Genomic DNA, 23,145 nt, shown 5'->3' on the forward strand with positions numbered 1-23,145 from the left:
GAATTGACAACCCTATAATAGAAACTGACTGAGGGCTGGAACCGGCCAGAAGAACAAAGCTGTCATGGGAGTTCATATTAAAGCAAAATGAGTCCTTTAATGGAAAAAAAATCAATAATTCTTATGATGGGAACAGCTTTGTCAATGCATTTCAACTAATTACATATCATAAGATATAAAAACACCCAGTGTCTGGAAGGCAGACTAGCTAATGAGAACCGTGGCAATGAGGGATCTTTGTAAACTATAATACACAAATGTCAGTGGCATGTAATCTGTATGTTTTCAAGAGTTAATTACCCTTCTCTTTTCTTTCTCCCCACCTGATTGGGAGCCTAAATGAGCGTCTTACATGACCCTGAGGAATGTGTTTACTACTCAAATTGGTGTTTTTCTAAATAGGGACTTGTGTGGAGCAGATAAAACTCAGTGTGAGGAGGTGGAGAAGAGTGTAGGCCACGGTGGGCCACCTTTGCTGCTTTTGACTGTTGGCGTACTGGATAATTTTAAATCATTTCTACATTGATGGTGGCAAGTGCTGTCAAGTCCCAGTCAGCTTTTGACAACTCCGTAGGGTTTTCAAGGCAAAAGACAAATAGAAGTCATTTGGGAGGGTTACCAGCCTTGCCAGGTCCAATTCAAGAAATATCTGGGAACTTTGGAGGTGGAGCCAGGAGCAAGGTTGTGGCAAGCATAACTGAACTACAAAGGGAGTTCTGGCCATCACACCGAAAGGGACTGCACACCTTTTAAATGTCTTCCCTCCACTGGAAATAATGGATAGGGGCATCTTCTTTTGGGGCTCATAGAATTGGGCCCCCTGGTCCAATCTTTTTGAAATTTGGAGGGTCTTTTGAGGAGAGGCACCAGATGTTATGCTGCAAATTTGGTGCCTGTACATCAAAAAGCAGCCCTCCCCCACAGCCCCAGATACACACAGATCAATTCTCCATTATAATGTATGAGAACTGGTCTCCATAGGGAATAATGACTCTCGTTGACTGGTTTGGAGAAGGCATTCGTCTCTTTAAATCCCTTCTCCAAGCCTAGCCAGCCAGCAACTTGGAGAATGCATTTAAAGTTAAAGTTGCTTTCTTTCCACCTCTCTCTCTCTCTCTCTCCCCATCTATTTGCCTCTCACCCTCCCTCCTTCCTTCCTTGCAGCTCTCAAACATCTGATGTTTATTCCATGTGGCTCTTGCATTAAGCAAGTTTGGCCACCCCTGGACTAGTGATCTGTATGGCCCTTTCCAACTCTGTGATTCTGTGATTCTATATAAAGTCATATGTTGTAGAGTCCCTATGGACAGGAAGTCGACCTGACACTCCTGCTTTGAAATTTCTTCATGCAAGGATACTCCACCAAGTATATTTTCATATAAAAAGGCTTCAATGAACAATATCTCAACCCTTCTTCACAAGTTCCAAAATTGTCAACAGCAGGGGTGGCCAAACTTGTTAATGTAAGAGCCACATAGAATAAATATCAGATGTTTGAGAGCCATAAGATATGAAAATCAGATATTTGAGAGCCGGAAGGGAGGGAGGGAGGGAGGGAGGGAGGGAGGGAGGAAGGAAGGAAGGAAGGAAGGCAGGCAGGCCTTATTATTTCTTATTACAGGGTCTACTGAAAGCTCTTGGAGGATTGGCTACATCAGGGGTGTATGGCCTAATATGCAAAGGAGTTCGTGCTACAAGAAAGGCCCTGGTTTGGAGTTTAATCTAGCTTTTCTCCATGCTGTTGACTGATGGTGGGCAGGGCCGGATCTAGGGGGGGGGGGAGCAGAGGGGGGGTGCTTGCCCCAGGCGGCAACAGAGGGGGGCACCGAATTGGGTATGGAGTTCATTCTATTCTATGGGCCCATAAGATAGAATAGGCCCATAAGGGGACATCATTTTTTAATTTTGCCCCCCCCCAAAAAAAACAAACAAACAAACAAACAAACAAACAAACAAACAAACAAACAAACATGTAGATCCAGTCCTGATAGTGGAGGAAATCAAAATGTGATGATACTGAACCACACAGCAAGTACTTCTTGGCTGCATCCACACCATAACAATTCTCCATGTTATTTTCATTGCCACTACAGATGCAGAGGAATTTGCAGTGCCAATGGAGGAGTGAATTCCTGCCCTGCTGCATCTGTTCAGCTGCAACTTCCTCTCCCCATTCTTTTTAGGCAATCTAGACAAAAATTGTACCTTCCCCCTTTTATGTCCACAATGAAAGGGAACAGAAATCAACTGATTTTTTTTTTTAAAAAGAAAGTTAGAAAGTTGGAAAATTAGAGTAACTGGAATATGGTTGCGGCAATTGGTCACACTATAAAAATTGCTCATTTGTGTCAAAGCTCTCAATAATAAATAAAACTGCTAGTATAGTATAGCACTTATTTGGTTAAGCCTTTAGAAAGCATGTTCTCTGCCATGAGGATGGCATCAAAACACATTTGGACAGAATTCTTTCAAAAATGATCATATCAAAGCAGGTTGGAGACAGAGCAGAGCAAGCAGAGGGAAACCTAAAAAGTAGACAAGGTTGTATGTGGATGTTAATTTTAGAGAACACTTTATTTATTTATTTTGGAATTCAGAATATGCTTGTTTAATTACTGTGGAGATTTGCATTTCATCTGAAGAATAAACAGCTGATCTGAATGACTGTCCACTTTGAAGTTGTGGTGCGACTAAATAGTTGTAGAAAAGAACTTTATACAACTCAAAAATTGCCACTCATAAAAGCGATTGTTGACAAAGGCGTTTTGAAATAGTGTAACAACCAAGCCACCTGTTGAATCACAATTGGGAGTTACCTGTAAAGAGCAAGATAGATCTACAATATGGATTCATTTATTTTGAGCTAAGTGAAAGATGTTAGGCTTAGTATACATCGTGGACTAGGTGATCCTGGAGGTCCCTTCCAACCAGGGGTCAATTCGTAGAAAAAGAGGCGCTGGAGCAAATTAACACAACTCCTTTGCATAACTCCTTTGCGTATGCCACACACCCCTGACATCACCAGAAGGTGTCCAAATTATATCAGCTCAGCATCTACCTTAAAATGTTTCTTGAATGATCATTGTCATAATAAAACCTTACTCCCATCATACTTTTTAAATTACTTTCTCCTATGTGGCCACAGTGGCATGATGATTTCCATCTGTCTGCTTTATATGTTTTGGTTATTTCCCCACTTTTTGTGGGGGAAAATATTAGAAAGTATGTCGCATCTTAGAGTTCAGCAAAATTCTCACAGATGGTTTTAACAATGCAGCTCAGAAGCAAGTATTTTTTGGTGTGGGGGGGGAGAAGGAAAGAGCGCAATAAAATTTAGAGGTTCCAGAGGTCTGCTCTCGTGAGCTCCTGCCCAAAATGAAGCCTGCTTCCAACTCTATGATTCTATTATTCTAAGAGCCTGGGAGGTGTAATTCTTCCTTTGCAGAAGTATCCATTTGGAAACAGTTGCTTCAAATGCAGGATGCTTGGCTTGGAACTCTACAGATACAAACAGGAAACACAGTATACAGCCGATAAAACAAGAAGAAATGATACTGTGTAATAACGTGCATTGTCCACTATGAAACGGTGAATAAAGCTATATTGACTTTAAAAAATTCATAACTTGTGTGTTCTCAGTATAGTTAATGTACTGCAATTACTGCAACAACAGAAACACATTTAACAACACAAATAAGCAGGAGTCGTTTTGTACAGAAATAGGTGGTGAAGCTCATTAGCATAACCAGGGCTTGCTTTTGTAGCAGGAACTCCTTTGCATATTAGGCCACACACCCCTGATGTAGCCATTCCTCCTGGAGCTTAGAGTAGGCCCTGTACTAAGAGCCCTGTAAGTTCTTGAGGATTAGCTACATCAGGGGTGTGTGGCCTAATATGCAAAGGAGTTCCTGCTATAAAAAGGCCCTGAACATAACTCATTAGCATATGCCCCCCCCCAGCCAAAAGCAATCTGACACAAGAAAGGAGAGCCTCAGGACAGCAAGGCCTGCTTGGACTGGCTAGAGATCCAGCCAGCCCAAGCAGGCCTCACTCATCTGGGGCTTTCCTTGGCCACCCCCCCTCAGTCAAAAGGCCAGCATAAGAAGTGGGAAAAGGGTGGTGTGGGCTTCTCCAGGGGTTAATGAGGGCTACTGGAGGCATGGCAAAGCTCTTGATGGCTGGCTGGCTGCCCACTCTCCTAATCCAGGGATTGTTATGCAGCTGCACCTACTACTCAATGAACAAGGTCGGTGGGGAAGAGGAGGGGGAACCCTCAGAAAGGTTCAGGAGCTGCACCCCTGTGAGCTCCTGCTGAATTCAAGGTCTGTATATAAATATGAACAGCAGGAATCATATTTTTAAGCACCAACCAGTTCCCAAAATAATCAGCTGTTATATACCGACTGTCCAAGTCATGTGTAGACTCTTCAAAAGGTAATTCCTCCAACATCCATCTCTCTCTCTCGGCTTGGCTTCGCGAACGAAGATTTAAGAAGGGTGCAATAGTCCACGTTTGCTGCAGGCTCGCTGGTGGCTGACAAGACCAATGTGGGACAGGCAGGTCCGGCCACAGCGGCTGCAGGGAAAAGTCTGATTTAGGGTTGGTCCTGTAGCAGTGCGATTCTTCCTCAATCTCCTTTTGTCCTCAAGACCAGCTATGCGTGCGTTCTCAAAGGAAGAGACAGCCTGGTGGATGGTGTGCCTCCATGCTTTGCGATCTGAGGCTAGGTCAGACCACTGGTGATGGTTGATGTGACAGGTGCTAAGGGATTTCTTCAAGGAGTCCTTGTACCTCTTCTTTGGTGCCCCTCTATTTCGATGGCCGGTGGAGAGTTCGCCATACAGGGCAATCTTGGGAAGGCGGTGGTTTTCCATCCTAGAAATATGCCCTGCCCAGCGCAGCTGCGTCTTCAACAGCAGTGACTCGATGCTGGTAACCTCCGCCCTCTTGAGGACTTCAGTGTTGGTCACAAAGTCACTCCAGTGGATGTTGAGGATGGTGCGAAGGCAGCGCTGATGAAAGCGCTCAAGGAGTCGCAGGTGATGACGGTATAAAACCCACGATTCGGAGCCGTAGATGAGGGTTGTCATCACAACCGCTTTGTAAACATTGATCTTTGTGCCTTTTTTCAGATGCTTGTTGCTCCACACTCTTTTGTGCAGTCGGCCAAATGCACGGTTTGCCTTTGCCAGCCTGTTGTCAATCTCCTTGTCGATCTTGGCATCTGAGGAGATGATGCACCCCAGGTAGCTGAACTGCTGGACTGTCTTCAGAACTGATTCACCCACAGTGATGCAGGGAGGGTGATAATCTTCCTGGGGTGCAGGCTGGTGGAGAACTTCTGTCTTCTTCAGACTAACTTCTAGGCCGAATAGCTTGGCAGCCTCTGCAAAGCAGGACGTCATATGCTGCAGAGCTGATGCCGAGTGGGAGACAAGTGCAGCATCATCAGCAAACAGTAGCTCTCGGATGACTTTTTCCATTGTCTTGGAGTGTGCCTTTAGTCGCCTCAGGTTGAACAGGCTGCCATCGGTGCGATAGCGGATGTATACACCATCGTCATCATCTAGATCTACTGCGGCTCTTTGAAGCATCATGCTAAAGAAGATCGTAAAGAGAGTTGGCGCGAGAACGCAGCCTTGCTTTACACCTGTGCCTATTGGGAAGGGCTCCGAGAGGTCGTTGCAGTGTCTGACTTGGCCTCGCTGGTCTTCGTGTAGCTGGATGATCATGCTGAGGAACCTTGGGGGACATCCTAAACGTTCCAAGATTTGCCACAGGCCTTTCCTGCTAACGGTATCGAAAGCTTTGGTAAGGTCGACAAAAGTCACATACAGAGCCTTGTTCTGTTCCCTGCATTTCTCTTGGAGCTGCCTGAGAACAAATACCATGTCAGTGGTGCTCCTGTTAGCTCTGAAGCCGCACTGGCTCTCTGGGAGGAGTTCTTCTGCAATGGTGGGCACCAGTCTGTTCAGGAGTATTCTGGCAAGGATTTTGCCTGCGATGGAGAGCAGGGTTATCCCCCGGTAGTTGGAGCAGTCTGACTTTTCCCCTTTGTTCTTGTATAGGGTGATGATGATTGCATCGCGAAAGTCCTGTGGTAATTTGCCTTGTTCCCAGCAGGTGACAAGTACTTTGTGAAGTGAGCTATGTAGTACTGTGCCCCCATGCTTCCAGATCTCTGGTGGAATTCCATCAACTCCCGCTGCCTTGCCACTTTTCAGTTGCTTGATGGCTTTAACAGTCTCTTCTAGGGTGGGGATCTCATCCAACTCTGTTTTCACCGGTTGAAGTGGGGTGAGGTGGATTGCTGAATCTTGAACTACGCGGTTGGCACTGAAGAGAACCTGAAAATACTCCGACCACCGGTTCAGTATGGATGCCTTGTCTGTGAGGAGCACTTGGCCGTCTGCACTATTCAAGGGACTCTGAGCCTGATATGATGGACCATATACTGCCTTCAGGGCTTCGTAGAACCCTCTTAAATCACCAGTGTCTGCACACAGCTGGGTTCTCTCTGCTAGCTTGGTCCACCACTCGTTCAGTGTAGTGTATCGGACTCAGCGCAAGCGCCGCGCGACCCGAGCCACCCTCGGGTCGCCGTGCGCAGCGCGGGAAAAGCCACTGCCAATCCTGACCAAGGGCGGGAAGTTTAACTGGCCAGGATTGGGCTGGCCAGCGAAGGGGATGTTCCGGGAGGCATGTATATATTAGCGGACCCGGCCGCGTGTTCTCAGTTGTGGTGATGTACTAGCCAATAAAGACCTATGCCTTCACCACGTCTCGTCTCCCAGTACATTACACTGGCGACGAGGATGGGATCTAGATAGGTCCGGCCGCCCCGAGGGGAACCTGACCGGGCCGGAGACGAGGAAGGCGTGAGACCGCAGGATCGCACAGCCCGCCGCCACCATGGCGAACTCTACAGTAACGACGGGCCATCTTGCGGAATTCAACCCGGAGCACCCCGAGAGATGGGAGACCTACACCGAAAGGGTCGAGTGCTACCTGCGGGCGAACCTGATCGAAGATGACGACAGGAAGAGAGACGTCCTGCTGAGCGTCTGTGGAGAAGAAACTTTCGAGATCGCAAGAGGCCTCTCCGCTCCAGCTAAGCTGACCGAGAGGACCTACCGGGAAGTCGTGAGACTCCTCACGGGCCACTTTTCGCCCCAACCGTCCATCGTCGCCCGCCGATTCCTCTTCCACAAGAGGGACCAAAAGTCGGGGGAGACAGCGGCGGTCTACCTGGCGGCCCTTCGACAGATCGCCGGGAACTGCAATTTTGACAAAAGGGACGAAGCCCTGAGGGACCGTTTCGTCTGGGGCCTCCGAGACGAACGACTGCAGCAGAAGCTCTTCGCTAGGGAGGAGCTCACGCTACAACAAGCCTTCAACGAGGCGACGGCGTTCGAGAGGGCCACCAAGGCGTTCGGCCAGCCACGCGGCGAAGCAGTCCACCAAGGGGAAACTGAGCTGGAAGACCGAGCAGAGGAAGAAGCGTTTCAGCTCCGGAGGCCTCAGAGAACGGACACACGGGCCCCCGCGAGACAACGAGCGACGGAGAGGGCCACCGCCACCACCGGTTCCAGGTGCGCCAGCTGCGGCGACCCCCACGAGCGACGGGACTGCCCGTACCGCAACCTGGACTGCCGCAGCTGCGGAAAGACAGGCCACATCGCCCGGGCTTGCCGGGCCAAGAACAGCCGCCGCCAACCGTCAGCACATCACGACTCCCTGGACACACACACGACGGCATCCACCAGTCTGCAGGTATTGAACTTGCCCCTCTCGGCCCCAGACAAGGTCAAAATGTCGGTCCTAATCGAGGGCGCCCCCTGCATCATGGAAGTAGACTCGGGTTCCTCCATCTCTATCATTTCGGAGGAAACCCTCAAGAAACTATGTCCCCGCCGCCGCATCCAAACGAGGCCAGCGGACTTCGTACTGAGGGACTTTCAGAAGAACCCAGTACACATCGTGGGGTGGGCCCGGGTGCATGTAGAAAGAGGGGGTTTTAGGGGGCCCCTAGACATCCTAGTGGTCAAGCGCCAACTGACCACACTTCTCGGGTTGGCGTGGTTCAATCCACTGGGGATCCAGCTGGTGGGGGTGGACCAATTGCAGGCCAGCAATTTCGACGGGGTCTGCCGGGAGTTCCCCGAGGTCTTCGACGGGTCCTTGGGGAGCTACAAGGGTCCGCCCATCACCTTACCGATAGACCCAATGGTCAGGCCCATAAGGCTTAAAGCGAGGCGCGTCCCGTTCGCCCTTAAGCCTAAAATAGAGGCAGAACTGGACCGCCTAACAGCCCAGGGCGTCCTAGAACCTGTAACGTATGCGGAATGGGAGACCCCCATAGTAACGCCAGTCAAACCCAACGGGGAGGTTAGGATCTGCGCTGACTACAAGTGCACGATCAATAAGGCGCTGCAAGACAACCCCTACCCAGTCCCGGTGGTTAGCCACGTCCTCGCAGCACTAGCCGGGGCGAGGGTTTTTGGAAAGCTGGACTTAGCACAAGCATACCAGCAACTGCCGGTCGACGCTAAGACAGCGGAGGCGCAGACGATCGTGACCCACAGGGGCGCGTTCAGGGTTAAACGGCTGCAGTTCGGGGTCAGTGTAGCTCCGGGGATATTCCAGAGCATAATGGACTCTCTCTTGAAAGGGATCCCCGGAGTTCAACCCTTCTTTGACGACGTTTTAATCGCCGCCCCCACCGAAGGAGAGTTCAGCTGCCGCCTGCGAGAGGTCCTCAGACGGTTCCAAGCGGCGGGGCTGCGAGTCAAAAAGGAGAAATGTTTGTTGGGTGTTCCGCGAGTGGAGTTCCTGGGGTTCGCCGTGGACGCGGCTGGAATTCACCCGACGGCGGACAAGACCAGGGCCATAGTCCAGGCCCCTGCCCCCAAATGCAAGGCAGAACTACAGAGTTTTTTAGGATTATTGAACTTTTATCATGCATTCCTGCCACACAAAGCCGCCGTGGCGGAACCGTTGCACCGCTTGTTAGATAAACAGGCCCCGTGGGTCTGGGGTAAACGCCAAGCCGCGGCGTTCCAGGCAGTGAAAGACCTCTTGGTCTCTAACGCGGTACTTCATCACTACGATGAAAACCTACCCCTGATCCTGGCTTGCGACGCCTCCCCCTACGGAGTAGGAGCGGTCTTAGGGCACCAACTCCCGGACGGGAGAGAGGCGCCGATCGCTTACTACTCCCGGACTCTGTCCCCTGCCGAGCGGAACTACGCCCAGATTGATAAGGAGGCCCTGGCGATCGTGGCGGGGGTGCAAAAGTTCAACGACTACCTCTACGGTAGGCGTTTCACCATCGCCACTGACCACAAGCCGCTCCTCGGCCTCCTAGCCCCCGATCGTCAGACCCCCCAGATTCTGTCTCAGAGGGTTTTAAGGTGGAACCAGTTCCTGAATTCATACACTTACGCTCTGATACACCGCCCCGGTAAAGCAATGGGTCACGCAGATGCCCTCAGCCGCCTGCCGCTACCCACAACGGACCCAGATCCCGCCCCGGCACACGGGGTGATGCTCATTGAGTCGCTCCCCGAGCGCCCACTGCACGCGGACGAGGTGGCTCGGGCGACTGGGAGAGACCGCATCCTCGCACGGGTCAGGGACTGGGTGGGAAGGGGGTGGCCCTCGGGCAAGGTGGAAGAAGCATTTCGGCCGTTCGCGTCCAGGAAGGACGAGCTATCGACACACAAGGGGTGCATACTCTGGGGGAGCCGGGTGGTGGTGCCCCCCCCCCTGCGCAGACAGGTATTGGAGGATCTCCACGAGACCCACCCGGGCATCGTGAGAATGAAAGCCCTGGCCCGGAGCTACGTGTGGTGGCCGGGCATGGATGAGGAAATAGAGGGGTGGGTAAGAAGGTGCCAACCATGCCAGGAGTCCAGACCCAATCCGCCGTCCGCCCCGGTCCACAGGTGGGAGTCGAACGGGCGGCCGTGGTCCCGCCTCCATGTGGATTTCGCGGGGCCGTATCAGGGCCAGATCTTCTTTATACTTGTGGACGCATATACAAAATGGCTAGAGGTAATCCCGGTGGCCTCGACCTCCACCGCAGCAGCAGTCAGGGCACTCAGAAGGGTCCTCTGCACACACGGGATCCCTGACACCCTGGTGACGGACAACGGCACGGCATTCACCTCCCGGGAATTCCGGGAGTTCACCGACCGGTACCTCATAAGGCACATAAGGTCCGCCCCATTCCATCCAGCCACCAACGGCCAGGCGGAGCGCATGGTGCGGACCACCAAAGAGGCCCTTGGCCGTATAGTACATGGGGATTGGGACCACCGCCTCTCAGCATTCCTGTTCCACAACAGGATCACCCCAAACCCTGTAACCGGTTTCAGCCCCGCAGAACTGCTCATGGGGAGGAAACTGACCACTCGTCTAGATAGGCTACACCCGGACCGGGCGCCGGATGTCCGCGGGTCCCCCGAGGTCCGGGAAGCAGTGAGAGGATTCTTTCCGGGCGACCCAGTGTATGCGAAAAACTTCGCAAGCGGCCCCGAGTGGTTGGCGGGAAGGGTTCTGAGGGTAACAGGCTCCCGGTCATACGAGGTAACCACCGCCGGAGGCCAGGTGCTGAGGCGGCACATCGACCAGCTGCGCCGCCGCACCCTACCCGAGGAGACAGAAGAGACAGTGAGTAGGGAACCGCCAGCAACGGAACCGCCAGAAGGGGCCCCGCCAATACAGGAGCTACCCACGTACGAGGCCCCCGCAGCCGCGGGACCAGAACCGGAGCCAGCACCCGACCCGGGCCGGCAACAGCCAGAAACGGCGCCACCCACGTTGGGATCGGGCCCCACACCAACGGCAACCCCGAGGAGATCAACACGGGAACGCAGGACGCCAGCGTACCTACAGGACTATGTAGTTTAAACTAGGAGGGGAGGAGTGTAGTGTATCGGACTCAGCGCAAGCGCCGCGCGACCCGAGCCACCCTCGGGTCGCCGTGCGCAGCGCGGGAAAAGCCACTGCCAATCCTGACCAAGGGCGGGAAGTTTAACTGGCCAGGATTGGGCTGGCCAGCGAAGGGGATGTTCCGGGAGGCATGTATATATTAGCGGACCCGGCCGCGTGTTCTCAGTTGTGGTGATGTACTAGCCAATAAAGACCTATGCCTTCACCACGTCTCGTCTCCCAGTACATTACATTCTGAATGTCTCGAAGCTTGCGCTGGAGGTTGCTACATGCAGCGCGAAAGGTTGCTTTTTTCCCAGGACAGGAGGGCTGAGCAAGATGTGCTTGGTAGGCAGACCTCTTTTTTGCCAGTAATTCTTGGATCTCTTGATTGTTCTCATCAAACCAGTCCTTGTTCTTCCTTGTGGAGAACCCGAGGACTTCTTCAGAGATCTGCAGGACGGTAGTTTTTAGGTGTTCCCAGAGTGCTTCTGGAAAAGGGTCTGTGGGGCAACTGGGGTCCTCAATTCTTGACTGGAGTTTTGCCTGGAAGGCAGCTTTAACTTTGGCTGACTGGAGGCTGCCAACCTGAAACTTCCTCCGAGGGATACCTCCTCTCCTGGGTGTGGGTTTAAAGTGAAGACGGAGATTGCAGCGTACAAGACGATGATCCGTATGACATTCTGCGCTGGGCATTACTCGGGTGTGTAAGACATCTCGAAGGTCTCTCTGGCGCACCAGAATGTAGTCGATAAGGTGCCAATGCTTGGACCGTGGGTGCATCCAGGTTGTCTTCAGACTGTTCTTCTGCTGGAAGATAGTGTTGGTGATGGTGAGCTGGTGCTCCGTGCAGAATTCTAGCAGGAGGCGCCCGTTGTCATTGCAGTTGCCAATGCCGTGTTTGCCAAGTACTCCTTTCCAGGCTTCCGAGTCTTTACCTACTCTGGCATTGAAGTCGCCAAGGATGATCACCTTGTCCTCTGTAGGGGTCTTCCGTACGAGGTTGCATAGATCAGCATAGAACTTGTTCTTTTCTGCAGGATCTGCTTGAAGGGTTGGGCCATACACACTGAAGAGTGTTGCATGCTGCTTGTTTTGAAGTGGGAGGCGCATGGACATGATGCGATCTGAGTGACCTGTTGGCAGGTTTTCGAGTTTGGAGGCAATGGAGTTCCTGACCATGAAGCCAACGCCAGAAAGGCGGCTCTCAGCCTTTGACTTACCCGACCAGTAGAGGGTATAGCCAGCACCGTGTTCTTGAAGACTACCTTCCTCAGGGAAACGGACCTCACTGAGAGCTGCTATGTCAATATTCAACCTGAGAAGTTCATGGGCAACTAGAGCAGAGCGTCGTTCAGGGTGACCACTGCCTACTGTGTCAAGCATGGTTCTGATGTTCCAACACGCAAGCTTTAGTCTTTGCACACTTTGTGAGGCAGGTGCATGCCTTTTCTTTGTTGTTATTTTTCGACCGCAAGTAAGGATGCCCGTTGACCGCGGCTAGCCAACTGGGGTGGGGGAGACGAGCTTTGTTTAGGCCACCTTTTCTAGGCCCCTCTCCGTGTGGAGCAAGCAGTGCTGTCCCTAGATAAGGCTGCTTGGTCGTTCAGGGTGCTGCCGAAAAATGCTTTCGTCTCCGGGTCAGCATCAGGCGACCAATACCCTGAACCGCCTACATGCAGGATCGGGACTGCGGCTTCCAGTGGCACCTTCCACCTGCCGTTTCGCCCCTTGCCCATCGCTGCAGGACTTGATGCGTTGTGGGTTGTGTGTGTGGATATGCCCTTCAGGCCTGCGCAGAGGAATTTTTTAGGTGAAGCGCAGTGTGCGCGGTACTGGCTCCACCCTTTCACCTGGGGGTCATCTGCCATGGCCCAGTAAGCCGGGACGCCGGCAGCGAGTCCTCCAGGTGGTAGGTGTTACATTAACGAGCTCTATCTGCCCGGGTTTGATGTTAGAGTTTTCCGTCTCTTAGGCTGGCGAGGTTGGTGGGCCCAGCCTGCCCATCCGGTTATACCGCCGGACATTCGGTCGCACCATGACGTAGCAAACTCTGTGAAAACGGGGGGGACCAGCGAGAAGGTGTTGCTACGGATGCAGTAATGCAGGAGAGGCCATTGCAGTGACCATCTGCCAGGCATAGCCAGACAGTGACCACGCTGCGTTCACTACACCGGGAGAGGAGAGGCTATGTATTGCGCATGCACTTTCCCTGGGGGGGTAGGATTCCCAGAGGGAGCCCACCCCCCACCCCTCTTCAAAAGGTAATTCCTCCAACATCCATAATGTGTTGCATAGAGTATGTTCAAAAAATAGTCCAATAAATTCCATATGGATCCAACGATCCGCCTGAAGCAAAGCATACCCAAATACTTTGTTTGTTATAAATTGTGCCTAAGCACTTGAACAATGGTTTGGCACACTCTGCATCATTGTTCAAGTATTTTGGCACAATTTATAACAAACAGAGGATTTGGATATGCTTTGCTTCGGGCAGATCATGGATCCATATGGAATTTATTGGACTCTTTTGCACATACTCTACACAACACATTCTGAGTATTGGCGGAATTACCCTTTGAAGAGTCTACACATAGTTGGACAGTCGGTATATAACAGCTGATTATAGCCTTTAATGTCATTTCAGGAACTAATTGGTGTCTAGAAATATGGTTCCTGTTGTTCATACTTATATGTGTTATTAAATGTGTATTTGTTGTAGCAGTTAAGATATTTTTGTATATTATAGTACATTGAACATATGAAGCTGCCTTATACTGAATCAGACCATCGGTCCATCAAAGTCAGTATTGTCTACTCAGACTGGCAGCGGCTCTCCAGGGTCTCAAGCTGAGGTTTTTCATACCTACTTGCCTGGACCCTTTTTAGTTGGAGATGCCCGGGATTGAACCTGCGACCTTCTGCTTACCAAGCAGATGCTCTGCTACTGAACCACCATCCCTCCGATGAATTATATTGAGAACTGGGGTTGCCAGGTCTGGGTTGGAAAACATCTGGAGACTTTGGGGGTAGATCCAAGAGAGGGCAGGGTTTGGGGAGGGGAGGGGTCTCAGCATGGTACAATGCCATAGAATCTACCCTTCAAAGCAGCCATTTTCTCTAGGGGAACTTATCTCTGTCAGCTGAAGATCAGCTGTAAAAGCAAGAGATCTCCAAGCCTCACTTGGAGGTTACACAACCAAAAAAGCAATGCGGATAATGGAGTAGGAAAAGGGTTACAAAACCTTCGCGAAAACCAGCCTTAATAATCACAGACAGGAATGTTTTACAAAAATATATGACATGTAATTATAAACTTTTGTACACAAGAAATAGTTCACAAATGATACAGACAGATAAGGAATGTCAACGGCCACAACCAAAGTCTCTCAAATTTCAAAAATCTCCATATATTCCTAATCAGAAGAGTGCAGGTGACTATTCCACAGGTAATGTTCTCCACGGAGACCAGAGCTCCAGATGATATTTCTGGTACAGCTAGGCACCAAGAATCATGCACGATGTGGTAATATTTTGTCCCACGTTTCGCATTAGTTTCTATGAGCTTTTATCTTTCCAATCGTGCATGATTCTTGGTGCCTAGCTGTACCAGAAATATCATCTGGAGCTCTGGTCTCTAGTAAAAAGTCTGCTGTGAAAACGTTGGGAAAGCAACATCACCCCAGAGTCGAAAATGTCTGGTGCTTGCACCTTTACCTTTTACCTCTATACACAAAGGAAACTAAAACGGGGAACAATTTAGGTGGGTACTCTGTGAAAGTTTAATGCGGTCAAAGACCAATCCATTAAATACAAATAACTTAATAAGATACAGTCAGGCAATAGTAAAATGGGAATAAAACATACACAGTATAAAATTTGTGACAGAGAAATAAAAGGAAAATTGTAGGGTACTCTTGTTGGTCTGAAGCAGCAGAACATACAGCCAGTTTGGTGTAGTGCTTAAGAGTGGTGGACTCTAATCTGGGAGAACCGTGTTTGATTCCCCGGCAAATTTTTTGTATCTGGCTTCAAAAAGGCGTGATTTGCGTTAATTGTATCAAGTACTCCTTATCTTCTGTATACTTCTTAGTGTATAATGCCAATAAGGGTTGTTGTTGTGTTTGATTCCCCATTCCTCCTCCGCATGCAGCTGCTGTGACTTTGGGTCAGTCAAAGTTCTCTCAGAGCTGTTACCTCAAGAGCAGTTCTCCAAAGAGCTCTCTCAGTCCCACCTACCTCACAGGATGTCCATTGTGGGGAGGGGAAGGGAAGGAGATTGTAAACCACCCTGAGACTGAGTGAAGCGCAGGGTATAAATCCAATCTCCTCCTCCTCTCTCCTCCTCCTCTTCTCAAGATTTGAGTCCAGTGGCACCTTTAAGACCAACACAGTTTTATTCAAGGTATAAGCTTTCGTGTGAACTTTGTTAAAATGGGGGATGTGATTCTGATGTAATGCATTATAACAGTGGTAGATAATGCCAGTAAAATTTGTTTCAGAAAGGTAGTTGTGTGTACAGGAGGAGCTAGATTGGAGAGTCCAGTAGGATCTTGGAGCCCAACAAGACAAAGGCATCTTTCTGTCGAAGGGATCTTTGGCTGTTATACCCTGAAAATCTTGTTGTTCTCTAAGGTGCTAGGGAATCTGAATCTAGCCAATTTAAGTTTGTAACTGTCCATATTGGTCTTGAGAGACCGTTTAAAAGGATGTTTGTGGGGGGCGGGGAGGGATGTATGAAGGGCTTTTTTTGTAGCAGGAACTCCACAACATATTAGGCTACACCCCCCCCCCCCGATGTAGCCAATCCTCCCAGAGTTTACAAGGCTCTTCTTAAAGGGCCTACTGTCAGCTCTTGGAGGATTGGTTACACCAGAGGGGTGTGGCCTAATATGCAAAGAAGTTCCTGCTTAAAAAAAAAAAAGCTCTAGATGTATGCATGCGTGAAGTGGCTTTGAGTGTCGGAATGAGAGCGAGAGAGCCAGGAGAGAAGTATCCCAATTGGAAAAGAAAATTTGATTACAGAAGAAATGTATATATTGTTTGAAAAGTGGCAGTTTTAAAACATCTTTTCAGGTAAGGAGGTAGAGTTTTATTAAGTGAGGTAGTTAGGAAAACTCTGACCTGGATGGTTCAGACTAGACCAATCTCGGTTACATCTCGGAAGCTGAGCAGGTTAGCTTAGAGATTGGAGAATACCAAGGCCTCCTCTGAATGCAATGAAAACTGTCACCTTCCACCAACACCACTTTGGAAAGGGTATTAATGTTAGGATTAGGAAGGGTCAGGTTTATTGTTGTGTAATTTGATTTTTTTTTCTTTTTCCTTTGTCTGATTTACATTTTTCTTCCAGTACTAGGCTGAAAGTTGAACTATTCTTGTACAATATTTTTTCGTTTATCCATTCTATTTTATAAACATTATGACTGTAACAGTTCTTCTGTGCCTTCAACTGTCCTTTTGAAACCTAATGTTAATAGTTTAAGGTTTTTATTTTTTTTTTTAGATTTTTAAAAATATGTTTGGAAACTGTTTATAGAAACTTATGTGTAGATCCGCCGCCACTGTTGTTTTAATTTTGTCTTTACATTATGTATATTGGTGTGTTTTTTAAAAAATATATTATTTAGTTGCTGAATATTGTGTTTTTCCTTGTTCTATTTTTTCTAGGTTTTTAAAAAAGAAATAAATTTTAAAAAATGAGCGTGAATCCAGTGTGATCCTGTGGGCAACATAAGGTGTAGAGAGATATGAGGGGAAAAATAATAAAGATAGCGAAAGAAGAGTCACAGCGATGAATACAGTTGTGGGAACAATTAATGGAATTAACAGTGGCTAATAGCCACTGATAGATCTCTGCTCCCTATCTAATCTCCTCTTGAAGCTGTCTGTGCTTTTAACAGCCACTGCTTCTTGTGGCAGTGAATTCCACATGTTACTCTTTGGGTGAAGAAGAACTTGCTTTTATCTGTTCTAAACCTACTGCTCATTACAAAGACAGCTCTGTTGGCCCACAGTAAAAGTAGATGACAGTTTACAAACCTTGCCAGTCAACGGAACAATGGAATGAAATGTACATCAACTCTTTTTTTTTCTTTTTTCAAAATGGATATAATGATTGATCAAATGCTCATTTAAAATTATTCCTAGGGGACCACAAGGAGGAAGGCCCTGGCAGCATTATCTCTAGCAACTTGGCTTGCAAATTCCAGAAACAGGAAACTCCAAGTAGCACTTTCTTTGCATTTTGTGTTTTTGTTTTCTTTGTATTTTTATGTGCATGTATCTGTGCATGCACCTGGAAGTCATGGTGACTTCTGGTGACTGACCTCTACTGTGGGGCTGGAGGATATACAGGGGTGGCTGAAGGAAGCTTGCCCCCACCTCCCAACTCCTGGTATTCCAAGGAGGTCTCCCATCCATCCAAGTACTTGCCAGAGTTGATCCTGCTTAGCTTCTGAGATCTGATGAGATCAGTTTTGTCTGGGTTATCTGAAGAAGTCTAGTGATTTGCTTCAGAATGTGCAAGAAACCCCTGTGCCCCAAGAAAGAAACCTCCCCTGTTCTTCCTCACCAGCTCAAGTATCACAGCTGCAATTTGGAAAACATGGGTGGCAACACCACTGCTTTGTGTTTTGCAGACAACTTCAAAGCTGCAGCAAATTCCAGCAGTCAAAATGAACAGCATCCCTCCAGCACCCAGGTCCACTTGTTGCAAGGAACAAAGATGGGAGCAAGAAGGGTCCCTTTGTTGCCTGGCAATGGGCTTATCTTCAACCCTTGCCAAACTGAGGTTCTTTTCAGTTCTAACATTACAACAAATCTGATGAAGATTCCAATTGGTTTTATTTTAACTAACAACAAAATAAACATAGATTTAGGTGGGGTAGCTGTGTTGGTCTGAAACAGCAGAACAAAGTTTATGTCCAGTGGCACCTTTAAACCCATTCAAGTTTTATTCAAGGGATGAGCTTTTGTGAGTACGCACACTTCCTCAGAGACAATGAAATGGAATTTACCAGTCCATACGCATACGTAGAGGGTAGCAGTAAATTAGCAAGCAACATAATAAAGATGTTTATCAGATATTAATAAAACAAACAGTCACCCTCCCCAATTTTAAACTATTTTTCTTCACACTCCAAGTTCCACCAGGTTGCTGGCAAACGTCCGCCTCTGCCTCCTCTCGATGGTGCTAAGGTGAGCATTCATGCTTTGCACTGTGGTGAAGAGCTAATTTCCTCCCCTTGTCCATGGTCAGTAAGAGTTAATAGTTATAATAGAAGTTTATTTCTTACAAAATAGCAGTAGTAGCACCTCTGGGCCTTTAAGCCTGTCTTATCTCTGAGCAAGGTCAGCTGGATTCATAGGAGATGTGAGAAGCTGGATAAAGGTGGGAGATTTTCATATTAAATAAATGCTGAATGCTGCTTAAAGTGCTAATTAAAGGAACATCCTGATTTACTGTAGTATGGAGTGATGGGGCCTTTGGCCCCTGTCGCTTTGAGAAGTCGCTAGGCAACCAGCACCACCTTTCAGTGGGATCTTTGCCTGTCAGAATGACAAACACATGGAGATGGTCATTAAGGAACTATATTTTGTCCATGTCTAAGAGTTATGCATTGTCAGACTAAAGAAGAGAACTTTAAAGTATTAGTTAGTCTGCGGGAGTTTATTTAGTTTTTTGTGCAAAGAATCTGACAATTGTATTCTGACTGAATTTTGATGTTTTATCATTTTGCTCTAATATATTGTATTTTTGCGACTTGTGTTGCGTGTGTCAGCGGCTCATTACCCATGAGATGAATCAACCTCAGAGAGGCATATTAGTGTAGATTTTAAGACGCTCTCATGCCTGTGGTTCAGGAATGACAGGTCTCCCAGTGGGATTCAACTTTTCAGGCTCTGGACGAGTACTAGGGTTGCCAGATCCTACCTTTTATTCAGCGCAGTGGTAGGGTGTGTGTCCTCCTCGAGATCTTCTACCCTGTGTGCAAAACATGTGCAGTATGATGACATTACCCAGAAGTGAAGTCATCACATCGCTGACATCCTACAGTGATGTTCTAGGGTGGGGTGTCAAACATCATACAGTGGCGCTACTAAGCCAGGCCTCTTTTTCCTCCATTGGCCGAGGCTCCTCCCCCACCTTGTTCCCCTGAAGAGGAAGAGAGGGGGAGGGAGGGTTAGAGCAAGAGCTTACTTTGCCCAGTTCCCTCAATTGCATGGGAAAGATACAAAGCACCTTTAGGACCAACAAAAGTTTATGCAAGGTATGAGCTTTTTGTCTTGCTACAGAGAGAGAGAGAGAGAGAGTTTGTGTTGGGCTCATTATGCCAGGGCTCTCCTGGCTGCAACTGGATTCCCTTCCTCTTTTTCACTGTATTCATGCCTTCATGATCCTGTCTTTCTGAGTAGGAGAGTAATGTGGACTGTTTAGATGAGGAATAACAAAAGGCCAGTCAGGTGGATTAGACTGAAAATGTGTGTCCAGACCAAGTTCATCCAAGACATTTCATTTGTAGACTGGGGATTTTTAACTTAAACTTCCCAGATTGTAGGCTGATACTGACCGCTATAAATTGCTGTCTATCTGTTCTTGCACTGCCCCATAGGATTTGTTGGTGCAGTGGTTGTGTGCGGACTCTTATCTGGGAGAACTGGGTTTGATTCCCCACTCCTCCACTTACAGTTGCTGGAATGGCCTTGGGCCAGCCATCGCTATTGCAGGAGTTGTCCTTGAAAGGGCAGCTGCTGTAAGAGCCCTTTGAGCCCCACCCACCTCACAGGGTGTCTGTTGTGGGGGGAGAAAATATAGGAGATTATAAGCTGCTCTGGGTCTCTGATTCAGAGAGAAGGGTGGGGTATAAATCTGCAGTCTTCTTCTTCTTCTTCTCTGAGGAAGACTGTAGTTTAATAGACAGACACATAGCCCTCAGTCTGTGTTGTGGTGCCTTCACATGTTCTTGACCAGCACATGAAGCAATTTACATACAAAAGCTCTCAATGCCCAGCCATTTCATCTTTTTCCCTTGGCCTTAGGCTCAGAGCATTGACCATGAGATTTTAGCAATGAATGTCAATAAATTAAAAAAAATCAAAAGTAGATTTGCAACTTACAGATACACACCTGAACATCACGCTCAAGATTGCTGTAGCACATTCATTGACTCCATATTTTGATGCAATAACTCAGATCAAGAGGTGTCAGTTATCAGAAACTATTAAAGTGCTAATATTTTAAGCATGCTTTATTTTAAGTTTAAAAATTTTATTTGCATATTAGTCCACACCCACTGACATTACCATTGTTGCACACAGGACTTTTAAAAAAAGCCCAGCAGGAACTCATTTGCATATTAGGCCACCTCCCCCCCCCAAATGCCAAGCCAGCTGGAACTGCGTTCCTATGTATTCCTGCTCAAAAAGCCCCTGCTATTGCCAAGACAAGTCTCCATTCTATAATTATGTGTTTGATTTTTCCTACCTAAATGCAGGACTTTACATTTATCCCTCTTAAAATTCATTTTATTTGCTTTAGCCCAGTGTTCCAGTCTGTCATCATCATCCTGACTTTGTCTTTTACCGTATTTGCTACCCTTCCCAATTTAGTATCATCTGCAAATTTGGTATCATTCTTAGCAGGCTGTGGTTCTGCTAACAATGCCCCCCCAATTCAGTAACTGACAGTGTTGTACCCTTGAAAAATACCTGCAAACATCCTACCACAGAGAGGACACCTCACCCTGTCTAATGGCAGCACTGCCACACAGAATTATCACTGTAAGCTCCCTGGAGCAGGAACCTATTTGATTATACAGCTCTACAAAGCTTTGAAGCTGCAACCTTCCTCCAGTCCAGAGAGCCTCCCTCCATCTTAAGTGGCTCTTCCTCCAGAGGAAATTTCCTCCAGCTTCCCCCAGCTGGAAGAAGAGCCATTCAAAGCAGAGGGAAATGGCTGAAGGGAAATGTCAGACTTTGCTGAGCCAAATGGGAGTATGCAGGCCACTGAATGTTGTTATTATATGTATAATAATATGCGCAGTGGTGTGTAATAACATAAAAGCAGCCTTGCTGGATCAGACCAAGGGCCCATCAAGTCCAGCATCCTGTTTGACGCCATGGCCAGCCATGTGCCCCTGGAAGACCCACAGGCTGGGGCATAGAGGTCAGAGCTTTCCCCTGTTGTTGTCCCCCCCAGCACTAGTATTCAGAGGGTGACTACCCCTGAACATGGGGGTTCCATTTACTTGTTGTGGCCCATAGCCATGGTTGGACACATATATTCTGACGAAATTAAGTAGTACTAGTTCCTATTTTTCAGGTTGAGGACTAAAGCCAGTCCCAGCCTCCCCCTTTAGAGTATGGTAATTATTAGCGTTTATCTAGTGCTTGCAAGTGTTCAAAGTGTTTTATACACATTTACTATGCGCTTTTACTATTTTTAAACAACATGCACACACCCCTCACTCTAGATGTAGGGCAAGGTACTTCTGGTAAAGAGCAATTCACCAGTAATTGCTTACCACAAAACCAAAAACAATCCTTACAACAGCTCTGTAAGGGAAGTCAATATTACTATCCTGATATTGCAAGTGGATGAGAGAGACACACATTGCTGAAGACCAGAGGTGATCTCAAGACACCTGAATGGGAAACTTCTAGATTCCCAGTTTGTTTGTTTCTCTACTTTTATTATAGCAGCTCTCTCTACTTTGAATAGGCAGTGGTTCAAATAATTCAGACAGACTACGGTCCTAAGAACACTTCCCTGGGACTGGGAGTGAGCACCATTGAATAAAAAGGGTCTTGCTTTTGACTAGATCTGCTTTGGACTGCTCCCTTAGTCCTTTGTTGTTTTTGAAGTGGCAGGAGAGTTTAAGAACATAAGAGAAGCCATGTTGGATCAGGCCAACGGCCCATCCAGTCCAACACTCTGTGTCACACAGTGGCAAAATTTTTTGTATATACACACACACTGTGGCTAATAGCCAGTGATGGACCTGTGCTCCATATTTTTATCTAAACTCCTTTTGAAGGTGGCTATACTTGTGGCCGCCACCACCTCCTGTGGCAGTGAATTCCACATGTTAATCACCCTTTGGGTGAAGAAGTACTTCCTTTTATCCGTTTTAACCTGTCTGCTCAGCAATTTCATCAAATGCCCACGAGTTCTTGTATTGTGAGAAAGGGAGAAAAGTACTTCTTTCTCTACTTTCTCCATCCCATGCATTATCTTTAGATACTGACTGAAATCTTCTTAACTCATCTGCACACCTTTTGTCTTTCTTTTGCATGGTGCCATAATGATTGGTTTCTGTTATCTCTTGAACAGCACAGGCTGAGTCCACAATAGTTGTTGGACCTTGAGGGACTGTTGTTGAAATTCTAAATTCTCATTGTTTAGACCAGAGATGGCCAAACTTGCTTAATGTAAGAGCCACATAGAATAAATATCAGATGTCTGAGAGCCACAAGACATGAATGTTAGATATTTGAGAGCAACAAGGAAGGAAAGGAGGGGGAGAGAGGTAGAAATAAAGCAACTTTTAACTTTAAATGCATTCTCCAATCTGCTGGCTGGCTTGGCTTGGAGAACTGATTTAAAGAGAGAAATGCCTTCTCCCAGTCAGCAGATGGGGCAGTGAGGGCTTTGAGAGCCACACAATATGCGTGAAAGAGCCACATGTGGCCCCCGAACCACAGTTTGGCCACCCCTGATTTAGATTATTATTAGATAGCTTTTTCTCATACACATGAAGCTGCCTTATATGAAATCAGACCATTGGTCCATCAAGGTCAGTCAGCAATGGTCTTTTGCATCACCTATTACTTGTTCCTTTTAACTGGAAGTGCCAGGGGTTGAGCCAGGGCCTTCTGCATGCCAAGCCAGATGCTCTGCCATTGATCCATAGCCCCTCCTCAAGAAAATCTTTTTTGTATATTTGTGTGTATGGAAGTCATGGTGACCTCTGGTGACTGACCCCTACTGGGGGCCTGGTGTAAGCCAAAATGCCCTCAGAACAAGGTTGGGGAATTGTCAGGTGGGCAACTGACTTAATCAGGATCTTTTACCTGTGTATACAGGATTCCACGTCCAGAAATTAATGCTTAAAAATATTAGGGACTCTAATTAAGTAAAACAATTAAAATTTATTCCAGAAAAAATATAGGCCTCCATACAAGTTAAAATACTCATAAAATCATAC

The sequence above is a fragment of the Heteronotia binoei genome, chromosome 5 (genome assembly GCF_032191835.1).
Source record: "Heteronotia binoei isolate CCM8104 ecotype False Entrance Well chromosome 5, APGP_CSIRO_Hbin_v1, whole genome shotgun sequence".
NCBI classification, from domain to species: Eukaryota; Metazoa; Chordata; class Lepidosauria; order Squamata; family Gekkonidae; genus Heteronotia; species Heteronotia binoei.